The 9,380-nt window shown below is 40.3% G+C and overlaps 1 pseudogene; it reads left to right on the top strand.

Annotated features, from left to right (window-relative positions):
- Nucleotides 1-1,473: 1,473 nt before the first annotated feature.
- LOC127099084 (uncharacterized) lies at nucleotides 1,474-1,573 on the top strand (annotated as a pseudogene).
- The last annotated feature ends 7,807 nt before the right edge of the window (nucleotides 1,574-9,380 follow it).

Here is a 9,380-nt window from a genome sequence, read left to right as displayed (position 1 = left end):
TCGGTGGGAATGTAAAACTGACCTATGCGTACTGGAACGTTTTCAAGGATTCCTACAGGATATTTGATGGAACGATCTGCTAGTTGCACGGACATTTTGGTTGGTCTTAATTCTCCCATTTCCAGTTTCTTACATATGGATAAAGGCATAACGCTAATTCCGGCTCCTAAATCGCATAAGGCTTTGTCGATGACAAATTTTCCTATGTGACAGGGTATAGAGAAACTACCCGGATCCTTGAGTTTAGGTGGCATGTTTTGGATTATAGCGCTACATTCGGCAGGGAGTGTAACGGTTTCGCTATCCTCAAGTTTCCTCTTATTAGAAAGAATTTCTTTTAAGAATTTAGCATATGAGGGCATCTGCGTAATAGCTTCGGTGAACGGAATTGTAACGTTTAATTGTTTAAGGAGATCAACAAATTTTCTAAATTGGCTCGCATCTTTGGTTTTAACAAGCCTTTGAGGGTAAGGTATAGGTGGTTTGTAAGGTGGTGGAGGTACATAAGGTTCCTTCTTTTCTAGGGTTTCCTTATTTCTCTCTTCCTTTTCCTTAGGTTCACTTTCCTCAGTTGATTTCTTAGGGTTTTGGTTTCTATCCTTGGATCAGACGGTCCTTCCACTTCCGTTCCACTTCTTAATATAATTGCATGAGCTTGGCTTCTCGGATTAGGTTGGGGCTGTCCAGGGAATGTACCAGTTGGGGCAGCAGTAGGTGCTTGTTGTTGAGCTACTTGAGATATTTGTGTTTCCAGCATTTTGTTATGGGTAGCCAAGGCATCTACTTTGCTTGCTAGTTGTTTAAGTTGTTCGCCAGTATGTATGTTCTGGTTTAAGAAAATCTTTATTGGTTTGTTGTTGGGAAGCTATAAAGTTTTCCATCATGATTTCCAAGTTGGATTTTCTAGGGGTATTATTGTTAGGTATGGATGGATTCGGTTTCTGATATCCCGGAGGTATAGATGGGGCTTGATTTGGAGACTGTCCAGGTGCGTATAAAGCATTATTACTCTTATATGAAAAGTTTGGATGGTTCTTCCAATTTGGGTTATAGGTATTCGAATAGGGGCTTCCTTGAGCATAGTTTACTTGCTCTGCTTGGATTCCAGTCAAGAGTTGACATTCCGCAGGAGTGTGGCCTTGGATTCCACAGACCTCGCAATTCTGAGTTATAGCAACCACGGCGGCTGGAGGTGATACGTTTAAACTTTCAATTTTCTGGACCAAAGCATCCACTTTTGCATTAACGTGATCAAGGTTACTTATCTCGTACATGCCAGTTTTCGGTTGAGGTTTTTCCACCGTTGTTCGTTCGGTTCCCCACTGATAGTGGTTTTGGGCCATGCTCTCGATAAGCTGGTAAGCATCAGCATAAGGTTTGTTCATTAGTGCACCACCTGCAGCGGCGTCTATTGTTAACCTTGTATTGTATAAGAGGCCATTATAAAATGTGTGAATTACTAACCAGTCTTCCAAACCATGGTGTGGGCAAAGTCTCATCATGTCTTTGTATCTTTCCCATGCTTCGAAAAGAGACTCGTTGTCTTTCTGTTTAAATCCGTTTATCTGGGCTCTTAACATAGCTGTTTTGCTTGGCGGAAAATATCGGGCAAGAAAAACTTTCTTCAACTCGTTCCATGTGGTGACTGAGTTGGAAGGGAGAGATTGAAGCCATCTTCTAGCGCTGTCTCTTAATGAGAAAGGAAAAAGACGAAGTCGAATTGCCTCTGATGTGACACCATTAGCTTTAACAGTATCAGCGTATTGGACAAATACGGATAAATGAAGGTTTGGATCTTCGGTAAGATTTCCAGAGAATTGGTTCTGTTGCACAGCCTGCAACAGCGAAGGTTTTAGTTCGAAGTTGTTTGCTTCGATTGCGGGTGGAGCAATACTTGAATGCGGTTCATCTTGCGATGGAGCGGCGTAATCTCTAAGAGCACGAGCTGGTTCTGCCATCTCGGTTAAAGAAGGAAGATCTTTGAGATCAGGAAAGTCTATAGGAGGGAGATTGTTTGCAGCACGATATTCCCGAATTCGTCGTAAGACTCGGAGATATAATTCGATATCGTTGATTCGTAAATAGAGCGGTTCGCCTTGTGAGCGAGTGCGTGGCATACAAATCAACGAAAGAAAGAATAGAAGAAAAAGAAACCTTAGTCTCTACAGCGTAACGGAAGAGTTACGATATCGATTAAATAAAAGTCCCCGGCAACGGCGCCAAAACCTTGATCGCTCGACTGTGTGAGTCGAGAATGGGATACAAACTGCAAGTGCACAGTTCTATCGCGTAGTTTTAAAGATATCGATCCCACAGGGACTTATGAATCGATATACCGTTATCTAAGGTTACTACGTAAATCTAAGGTGAAAATGTTTGATTTTTTGGGGAAAAACTAAGAGCTAAACTAAGATCTAGATTAAATATTATAAAACGGATATCGGTATGTAGTTCGTCAGAACTAGGGAATCAAGTCTTTGTCGGTTTCTTGGTTTTAAAAATAATCGTTTCGGTTAACTTTATTGGTTAAAGGTTTTATCTCAAACTCTCGCTCTGTTGAATAAACCATGATTTTATATTATGTAGCTGTCACTTATAATTAAGTCAAAATCATATTTTGAAAACAATAAAGTTGCAGAAACTCTTTTAAGAAAATACTGACCGTTTTAAACACCCTTATCTCAAACTCTCGCTCTGTTGACTTAGGTTATATAATCAAATCCAAATGCTTAACTCTCGTCCTCACATTCAATCTTTAAAAATACTTTTTGGAAAAGGTCAGAATTTAATTAACTCTAAAACTTGCTCTCGCCCTGATCTAGAATTAATGCCTAACTTACACTGTCCAGTTAAAACCTCAAACTCTCGCTCTATTGATTTTAACTTCTTTATGTCCTTTACTTTTGTAAAAAATCTTGTTATTAAACCTGTAAGTTGAGACCGTAAAAAGATTGATTTTAATTTTAAGTTTAGATAGACCGACTCAGTCTTGATCCCTTATTCTGCTTACTTTACATACCGATACCTAGGCGAATTAGCCAGACATGCTAAATAAACAAGAATACATATCATGCATAAACAGACTCATTCCAGGCAGATAATATAGATAAATAATAAAACAAAATATTAAATAATGATTAAAGAACCTGAATGCGTAATACAATAGTCTTGAACACTCCACCACAAGCCGGTAGGATTTGTTCTTCGATTCTTCAATTAAACAATAAATTAAACCAAGGAAATAAAACTAGAATCTAACGTAAGGTTAGATCCGATAAAAAGTTGCACAATAGTTTCCGGTGTAGAAGCTATTATGCGAAAAATATCTAAATGCCAAAAAGGGAAAGGTAAATTGCAAGGGAAAAAGAATGTAGAACTTGCAGAAGAAATAAATAAAATAAACAATGTTAAGTGCTGGAAAAGAAAAATAAGCAAAAGCGTGAATAGAAAAATGGGCAGAGCTTCGGCAATCTGAGCGTGAAAAAGACGGGGCCGCTAGAACTTCCCAATTAGCTGCTATTTATACAGCTGCTGGTGTAACTGCTTTCCAAGGGTTTCCGTATGCGCGGTCTTTTCGTTCCGAGGGTTAAGCGTGCGTGGAAATAGCTTTCAACGTGGTCAGTTGAGTTCCTAGTGCCAAAAAATATAGGGGAATGGTGTGACGTCCGTCACACCATGTGTGACGCTCGTCACAAGAGTGTGCTTAGTGTGACGCTCGTCACAACCTTTGTGACGCCCGTCACAGGCATAACGTGCGCTTTCTTTGGGCTGGGCTTTGTCTTTGTTATTTGTTTCCTTTTTATTCCTTTTTACACCTCCTTTTCTTCCCTTTTTCACTTTTGCTTCAAAATGGATGCCTGACATAAATAGAAAGGAAAATACCGCATAATATCTGATAAAATGAGATAAATTAAAGTAAATGATAATATAATCTAATTGAATTAAGTCCTAAAATGTGATATAATTTCAAGTTATCATCACTCAAAATGTCATGACATTATTCTGTGATAATCTCAGTGCCATCAATATTTCCAAGAATCCCATCCAACACAGCAGGACCAAACATATTGATATTAGACATCACTTCATCAGAGATCTGGTGGAAGACAAGGTGATCACTTTGGAACATGTAGCCAATGAACTGCAACTGGCTGACATATTTACAAAGGCTCTGGATGCTACTCAGTTTGAAAATTTAAGGGGCAAACTGGGAATATGTCTCTCTGAGACCTTATAGCAACCAATGATGTTTGGAATATATTTATTGGAACTATGTTCTGATTGGTCAACAGATCATAGCTATACCACTTGCAACAAGTGTGGTAACAAGAGGGTAAGGAGACACCCTAACGTGAGAAGGCCTATGCACCTGCAGGAATTCAAGGACGCTGTTCATGCAGGAGTGGTTCTGGATGTCAGAAACAAAGTCATGGCATTTGATATGGTTGTACCAACAGTAAAGCAAAAGTGGGTGATTACTTGATCAAAGTTGTGAAGCAAGATCAAGTGGGTGCCAACTTGGTTAAAACTGTGAAGTAAAACCAAGTTTGTAAGTCTGTCATTTGTTTCTATTGTTGGCTTTGGCAACATTTCTGACAAAAAGGGGGAGTAACAGTGGTGATACCCCAGACAACAGATTGGTCTGTTAAAAACAGACGTTCATGACAGATTCGAAGATTCCCTCCCCTGCAGCTGATGTGTGCTGCAATTAGAAGTTTTTATTTAACTTCTGTATGTGTGCTGTTATGTGAAGTTTTACTTAACTTCCATGTGTGTGAGTGTGTTGCCGCTCTGAGTGTATTAGCTAGGTTTATTTCTTGCTAGATGTGTGATTCCACTGCTATGAACTCTGTTATGGGGATCAAAGTGTTTTAGCCAAAAATTTGCCAAAGGGGGAGTTTATAGGTGTTTAATTGGCTGCATTATATGGTAAAACACTAGCTGGATTCTAATGTCTTGACTGATGTCATGACATGGTGTGTATGTGTGACTGCATTGTAGGTTAGAATATCTAACTGTACTCTGATGTCTTGACTGATGTCATGACACACTTGAGTAGTTACTGCAGGATTAGCTAATACAGGATTTATTGAATGTCAAACTGGATGTTGTGACATTCATTCCTGTCAGCAGATACTAAGGAATAGAACAGCTTGTGTTCTGTTAGAACTTAGTATTTATTTCCAGTCTGGTTATCAAGGAAATACCAAACCTGGCATAAGGCCTACTGACTGAATGTCAAACTGGATGTTATGACATTCATCATTGACAGCATATACTGAACAATAGACAGAGTGGTGTTCTAGTACACTTCAGTATGTTTCTTAGTTTGTTCTTCAAGAGGATAACAGAACTAACTTTAGGCCAAATGTGTAAATGTCAAATTGGATACTTTGACATTTATTAATGTAAGATGTTACTGTAGAATGGTCATTTTGGTCATGTACAGGTCAGCAAAATTGTACAGTCTGTTTTCTGGAAAAACAGACTTAGCATATGATCCTTGATGTCAAGCTGAATGTCGTGACATTCATTCCTGACAGCATATGCTATATTGTAGGTTGTTCAGTTTTCTGTTTCAGCTTTTTCTCAGGCTATTCTTCAGGGATTCAACAGCTGAGAGAAAATCCAGGAAATCAACAACCAAGCTACATTTAATGAACCTAACAAATAGCCTATTTGTTAGTAACCTAGATGTGGAATTTAGGCGAACTCGCGTGACCTTAAATTCAGGAGAATACAAGTGCAAAGGCCCAAGTACTACAATATAAAAGGAAGTTGTTCCTTCATTCAGAACTGGGGATTTTGAGGCGTGAAGATTTAGTGTGTCCATCATACTTCACTGTTGTATTTTTTGTGAGTCTTGTATTAGACATATCTTGTAAGCCAAGCCATTATCACGTAGATGATTGCTTTGGCATAGGGTGTTCATTGAGTTGTAAGTGTTGTGTCGCTCAAAGCTTTTAAGCGTGAGTGCTGTGTATCTTGATTAAAGTTGTAAAGCACAATCAAGAGTTGTTTGAAGTGTGACTTCAAAGTTGTCTTTAATATTGATTAAAGGTAGTAATCACTGAGGTGATTGAGGGGGAGTGAGTAGGAACTCTGATCTTAGTGTAAGATTGAAATTGCATTGGGTAGGGATTAAGTGACAAGTTGTAAACGGGTGAGTTTAGCTTTGAATTAATACTACTGATAGTGGATTTCCTCCCTGGCTTGGTAGCCCCCAGATGTAGGTCATGTTGGACTGAACTGGGTAAACAATTACTTGTGTTATTTACTGCACTTACTTTTAAGTTCTTCATAATTCTTGTCTGTGCAGAATTGGATGTCATAACAACCCGTGTGACATCTAAAGTCTGATAACTAGAATTTCAATTGGCATCAGAGCAGGCACCCTGCCTGTGAATTTCTGGGTGAGATCTAGGGAAGTTACTTTCTAGTACCATGGACAAGGATATAGGACACTCAAATAGACCACCCATGTTGGATGGATCTAATTATGATGACTGGAAGCCTCGTATGATAGCCTTCTTAAGGTCTTTAGATAGCAAAGTCTGGAGAGCTTTCAACAAAGGATGGGAACATCCAACGAAGACAGGTGAAGATGGAGTCAGTGTGCAGATTCCTGAAGAAGAGTGGGACAAGGAGCAAGAGGCATTAGCTCTTGGAAATTCCAAGGCCTTGAATGCATTGTTCAATGGAATCAGTAAGAACATCTTCAGGCTGGTGCACCACTGTGAACTAGCTAAGGAAGTTTGGGATACCCTCAAGGTAACTCATGAAGGTACTTCCAAGGTGAAGATGTCCAAACTTCAGATGCTAACCACCAAGTTTGAAAATCTGAGGATGAAAGAGGATGAGACTATTCATGACTTTCACATGAATATTCTTGAAATTGCAAACACCTCTGGTGGACTAGGTGAGAAAATGGATGAAGAGAAACTTGTAAGAAAGATTCTCAGGTCCTTGCCTAAGAGATTTGCTATGAAGGTCACAGCCATAGAGGAGGCGCAGGACATCTGCAATATGAAGGTGGATGAGCTCATTGGTTCTCTCCAAACCTTTGAAATGGGCTTGTGTGAGAATGCTGAAAAGAAGAACAAAAGCGTAGCTTTTGTATCTAATGCTGAAGAAGAGTCAGAAGCAGGATATACTGAAGGTGATGAAAGTATATCAGAAGCCTTAGCCATGCTTGGGAGACAGTTCAACAAGTTCGTGAAGAAGATTGATCAAAGAGGGAGACCTAATGTCAAGAACATCCCGTCTGACATCAGGAAAAGATCAACTTCTGAAGAAAAGTTCAACCAAGGCAAGGGAATCCAGTGTCATGGTTGTGAAGGGTATGGACACGTCAGAGCTGAATGTCCTACTTATCTCAAGATGCAAAAGAAGGGGCTAACTATCACATGGTCTGAAGGAGATTCTGAAAGTGAATCTGAAGGAGAATCTGCCAAACATGTCACTGCACTAACCAGTGTTTGTGCCTCTGATGATGACTCAAGTGCAGATGAACTGACCTTTGATGAACTTGCTGCAGCCTATAAGAAGCTGTGTACCACCAGTGCAGAAGTCCGTGCACAAGGAGAAAAGCAGAAGAAACTCATCAAGGAACTGGAAGATGAGAGACAGAAGCATCTGACAGCCATAGAGGGTCTAAATGGTGAGATAGCCTTGCTGACCTCCAAGCTGAATCAGATGACTAAATCCATCAGAATGATGAACAAGGGAACTGACACCTTGGAAGAGATTCTAAAGGTGGGACAGCAGTCTGGAACCAAATCTGGCCTAGGATTTGGGAAAAGATCCTCAGCTGAACACAAACGCCCAAAGGCTAAAGTTCAGAAGTTCAAGCGGAAGTCAAAGCCAATGTCTCAACATCGGGAACTAGGATGAATAATCATCAGAAGAGGAAATACCAGGAGTGGAGGTGTCACCACTGTGGTAGGCTTGGACATATAAAAGCCTTCTGTTACTGGCTTCATGGTTTCCCTAACCAAGCCTCGCATGTCAGGCCTAAGCATAAGACATATAAGCGTTATGTCCCCATCAAGAAGCAACAATGGTATGCTAGGTTAGCACACACAGCTCTAAGGGCTTCTACCAGAGAAGACTGGTACTTTGACAGTGGATGCTCAAGACATATGACTGGTATGGAAAATCTACTGGTGGATATTCAACCTCACACTACCAGCTATGTGACCTTTGGTGATGGTGCCAAAGGAAAAATAAAAGGTGTGGGTAAGCTGGACTGCTTTAGAGTTCCAAAACTGAATAATGTGCTGTTAGTAAGAGGACTAACTGCAAACCTCATCAGCATAAGCCAGCTGTATGATCAAGGGTTCTATGTTCAGTTTACTAAGGAGCTATGCATTGTGACAAATGGTGACAATCAGGAAGTTATGAGAGGAACCAGGTCCAAAGATAACTGTTATCTGTGGGAACCTAAAGTCTCTAACTTTTCCATAATATGCTCCTCAGCCAAGGAAGAACAGGAGGTGAAGCTGTGGCATAGACGTCTTGGACATCTCCACTTACGGGGAATGAAGAAGATTATATCCAAGGAAGCAGTCAGAGGAATTCCAAAGCTGCTTATTGATGAAGGAAGAGTCTGTGGAGAATGCCAGGTGGGCAAGCAAACCAAGATGTCACATCTGAAGCTGGGACATCCTACAACCTCCAGAGTTCTGGAACTGTTGCACATGGACTTAATGGGACCTATGCAGGTTGAAAGTCTTGGTGGGAAGAGATATGCTTACGTGGTGGTTGATGACCATTCCAGATACACGTGGATAAGCTTCATCAGAGAAAAGTCAGATACATTTGATGTCTTCAAAGACCTGTGCATAAGACTTCAAAGGGAAAAGGACAGTTGTGTGGTCCGGATTAGGAGTGATCATGGTACGGAGTTCAAGAATTCCAAGTTTGATGAGTTTTGCTCGTCTGAAGGAATAAGTCATGAGTTCTCCTCCCCTATAACTCCCCGGCAGAATGGGATAGTTGAAAGAAAAAATAGAACTATTCAAGAATCTGCCAGAGCAATGATTCATGCAAAGAAGCTCCCCATGCACTTTTGGGCTGAAGCAATGAATACCGCGTGCTATGTTCACAACAGAGTTACCTTGAGAAAAGGAACCTCCTCCACTCTATATGAAATATGGAAAGGCAGAAAACCCACAGTGAAGTACTTTCATATCTTTGGAAGTAAATGCTACATTCTCACAGATCGTGAACAGAGAAGGAAGCTGGATCCCAAAGTGATGAGGGTATATTTCTAGGATACTCCACTAACAGCAGAGCCTACAGAGTGTTCAACTACAGGACCAATGTCCTGATGGAATCCATAAATGTTATTGTGGATGATAAAGAGGAAGGAATCGATG

Source organism: Lathyrus oleraceus, chromosome 6 (genome assembly GCF_024323335.1).
Source record: "Lathyrus oleraceus cultivar Zhongwan6 chromosome 6, CAAS_Psat_ZW6_1.0, whole genome shotgun sequence".
Classification (NCBI taxonomy): domain Eukaryota; kingdom Viridiplantae; phylum Streptophyta; class Magnoliopsida; order Fabales; family Fabaceae; genus Lathyrus; species Lathyrus oleraceus.
The sequence above is the reverse complement of the archived record's forward strand: the minus strand, read 5'-3'. Positions and strand labels throughout refer to the sequence as shown.